Here is a 4,522-nt window from a genome sequence, read left to right on the forward strand (position 1 = left end):
ATGAAGAATTTCTATTGTTAATAATTAATAAAAAAAAGATTGTTCTCTTATTTATATAAAAAAGTTTGTTCTCTGAAAGAATTAACTGATTGTTGCTATTTTTTCCTTTTATTTCTAGGCTCAAGAATAGAGATAGAATCAAAATCAATAAATAGATTTATAGCATATAGCGAATAATTTTCCTAATTTCTTACTCGAGTTTACGCTATAAATATACTCTGTGTATATTTTTTATCGGAAAAAAGAAACACAAGAGAGATAAAACTTACTTAATTCAAATTATAATCCAATATATAAATCATGTTTAATAGAAAAAAATATAAATAATTCATTTATTCATATTTCGTTTGTGCATAAAATGAAAATCTAGATACTCGTATGTTCAGCAATTCCATGGTTTCAAAGATTTAGTTTCCTTATACGATCTAAGTACGTTCAATAGGGTGAAGTTATATCAGAATATCACATCAGAGGCGACCATACGTCTGGTAGAAAAAGTTACAATGTTACGTCAGAAGTTATACATCCGTTAAGAGTTAATTACTTTCTATAATAAAGAATTATTAAATTATTTTTCTCTTCCTATAAATATCATCCCCTCTTGTATCAGTATGCAATTCAATAACTTGTTGAAACTTTAAATTTATACTTTTTTAAAATATAATATAGATACTAAAATAATTATTGAGCTCAAAATTGTTAAGATTATCAATATTTATTTCATACTTCCATTTTATCGTTGTAAAAATAAAAAAAGTTTAAAAATAGAAAGAATGTTTATCTCATAATAAATAATATGGAATGAAAACTTTTTCATTTTAAGATTAATTTTAAAAAATTGATCAAATTTAAGAATTTATCATAAGAATTTATAAGTATTGTTATAAATTTAAATTTTTTTTTGAAAACAATATTTTTCAATTTTACCTTTACTCACTCATCTTCATCTCCCGTATATAAAATATATTTCATACTTCCAAAGTAATCTACTCATTATAATTCCTCTTTCCTTCGAAGATCTCTTAATTGGCTGTTAAAAATCCAAATCATCGCGTCAAATCCTACAAAAAATATCGTTGCTTTCTCGAACAACAACATTCATCTTTAACCGGCAAAAGAGAAAAAGAAAAGAAAAAAAAAAGAAAGAGTCTTTCACCTGTAAAACCACCAAGACGAGTTAAGAAGCTTTGGAAGCCCGTGGAATGTCCGCGAACCGAGTCGAGCCGAGCATATCGAGGGGTTTTCCGGCACATAATCGATACCGGTTTGATAACATTCCTCGGGGAAATGTCGGGTCAACGTTCCGACATTACGCTTCCACTCGACTCCTATCGTGCCAACTCGTTCGCGCTATCATTTGGCATGGCGCTTTTGGACCGCTACCGTCGATTCCTTCAAAGCGGCCCTCCTCGTTCTCGGAATGGAGAATCTCTTAACTGGCGATTTAGGTCGCGCATTATTTCTCGCGTTAGCCGATGGCCTCCAAGTATTCTCTCGAGTCTCCGTTTAAGAATCCTTGGATCGAAGAGCTTGTAAAGAAAAAGCAAGCCCTGGAGCGAACGTGGCTAATTGAAATTTGAATGGATGATAGTGGGCACAGAAGATTATCGATGATGACGATAATGTGGATGTCTAGACGTATCGTTAAGAGAGGACGAGTTTAAATAGTAATTTGGAAATAATTATGCCTTGTTTTCGAAAATTTGCTCGAAAAATTGATCGGTGAATGATTACATTAATTTAAGAATTTTTATATATTTAGCTTTAGTTTACAGTTTTAATTTTTGTGTCAGTATCCAAAATATTCGATGTCATTGAACTTCTTGATTTTAATACAATAGATTCTCTGTAACCGATCCTGAGTTCCCTGACCGAATAAACAAATGGCCAGTTATCATATTTAAGATTATAAATAAAATAAAAATAGAATATGTATATAATATAATATAATTGAAAAATAATAACTAATACAAAAAAAAATTCATAGTTTGTTTCTATCACAATCGATAATGTAACTTTTCAATAATAAATAAATTTCTAATATGAAATTTTTGGAATTTAAATCAATAGTAAAATAAATAAGGATAAATTTAAAAATTTTCGAAATTAGAAAATAAAAAATATTAAATTCCATTTTTGATAAAGGGATATGAATACCTAGATAAATTATCTATTAGCGTTGAAGCTATTCTCTCCATTTAAGTTCTAAATTATAAATGATAATTTTTCCTCCATTTAGATTCCAAAATTTGTATAATTTATTATATATTATTATCGAATTATATAACTATAACTGTTAAATTATCATTATTATTAAATTATTTTAAAATCTCTTGAAAATATCGAATGTAAATATTTTACATCACTTTTACATTACTTTTATATCACTTTATTTTTTTTATCTGAATTTTTTTATCTTTCATGTTGAACCACAAGTTATGCGAAACTTTGCATAACCTAGTTGAATAATTCATAATTAATTTACCCTGATAAACGCTGCAGGTGTTTAGAAGTTAGGGAAATCGATGTAATAGGAGATATCGATAAAGTTTACAGTAATTTTGGCTTCAACGTAAATGATATAGTGAGAGATAATATTTAATGAGTTTTTTTTTTAAAATACATCCGTCACTGGCGCACGAAGGAAACCTTCATTTGCACCTGGACATAGAAGTGTTATTTATAGGATAAGCATTTCAAGATTGACAGAATAGTTTAGTTTTACGAGCGATGCCTTGAAATACGATTCTCTTTACGAGCGTTTCACACGCAAACAAGAAACGTTAAGCGCCACGTGTCTTTAAAAAATAGGAAAAGCGTGGAAAGTTGTACGATCTATTTTTGTTTTTTTATTCATAATGTATCTAATTTTCATTATATTCGATTAAAATATTAGATAAATATTTGTAAAAAGATATTATCCTTTGATCTTGATAATTTTTTAATATCAATAAAAATTATCACACAGAATAACATTGTGAATAGCGTTTTTTTTGTTTATCAAAAAATTATTAATCTCACCTAATCTAATATAAATCATAAAATCAGAAATTAAATAAATTTTTATCAATTTTATTCTAAATTTCATTTCACGTCAAATATTAATAAAATAATTAAATAAAAATTCATTTAATTATTAGTTGTTAAATATAATGATTTGCATTGGGTTTAGGAAACTTTTCTTAATTGCTATAAAGCGTTGCTAATTTGCTATAAAGCGACCTGATAGATATTGCTATCAATTCTATTTATAATAAATAATAAATCTCGAATTAAAATTAATTTAAACTTAACTAAATTGTTTTGAAGAAATAATTTTGTTAATAACTAATAAATAACGACCGCCAAGTAAAATCTTCACAACATTATTCAAACTGATAACTTTGATAATATATTAAAATTATCAAACACGAAGCGTGATAAATAATTATTTTTATAAATAATCACCACATATTAAAATGATAATTTGTATTTCAATGTGTGATAATTATCATAAATCACACTTTATATATATTATTATACTTATAATTTTTTTTCTTTTGAATATAAATTTTTGATGTTTTTATCACATCGTTTCGATAATTGGTACGCATGCAGTAATCATTACGTATGTTCGTTATTAATTGTACTTTTTATTTGCTTCATGCTCGTTTCAAAAGGTCATAGTTAAAAGTATTGCAGCATCGCAAAACCGTAAAATAATCACTGTTGCTCCATACTTTTTTTTTTTTCTTTTTTCTTCAAATACATATCTCCGTTCATTCGAAAAGCAAATATATATCATGTTTCTTTTTGCATTTTTTGATAGATGTATGCTCGAACTCATTAAATATTAATAGAGGACATTCGCGGTGCAGTATTTAATTGAAACGAGATTTTTTTCTATGAAAAAGAAAATAGGAAAAAAAATTCTGAATTCGAATACTTTCGCAATATTGAAGGTGTTCTCGGTTTTAACGATGAAAAAGATTCTCGAAAAAAAAATTTTTCAGGTAGTTCTTATCTTTACACCCTCTTATAAAACTCATTACTCCTCCTGAGAGTGCTCCTCTAGAGTGTAAATAAACAAAAACCAAGGTTTTATGCGGAAAAATTCTTTTAGATCTAGAATTGTTTTATTTTAGATTTATAAAACTTGTTGTTAGTGACCGAGAAAATATTTTATTTACCTTTGAGAAAAAGAAAAGGCATAGATAATAGAAATAAAATGTTTTTAATTTTATGTAATCTTCAACTTTGCCAATATTAAACAATATTATTTTGCTGCGCTTAAAAGCAAATAAAAATTGTAAGAAGATGTTATCATTCAACATTTATATGATTTTTTTAACTCTTTTCTGATAATTAACTTCGTTAACTTTCTTTTTCTGCAGTTATAAAATACAGAAAAAGAAGATTGTTTTCTTCAGAAAGAAATGTAAAGAGAAGAGATAAAAATTCTTATCGTTTCATTTATAAAAGCTATTAAAAAGTATTTAAAAAAAAAAAAAAAAAGAAATAATTCCTTTAATAGAAAATTTTT

General features: G+C 26.4%; 1 protein-coding gene and 1 pseudogene across 1 annotated transcript in view; one reads left to right on the plus strand and one right to left on the minus strand.

Annotated features, from left to right (window-relative positions):
• Positions 1 to 4,522, plus strand: part of LOC102674806 (protein GDAP2 homolog) — a 53,674-nt gene that overhangs the window by 10,719 nt on the left and 38,433 nt on the right. The window lies entirely within an intron of this gene.
• Positions 920 to 1,505, minus strand: LOC116186603 (annotated as a pseudogene).

Source organism: Apis dorsata, unplaced genomic scaffold (assembly GCF_000469605.1).
Source record: "Apis dorsata unplaced genomic scaffold, Apis dorsata 1.3 scaffold_989, whole genome shotgun sequence".
Classification (NCBI taxonomy): Eukaryota; Metazoa; Arthropoda; class Insecta; order Hymenoptera; family Apidae; genus Apis; species Apis dorsata.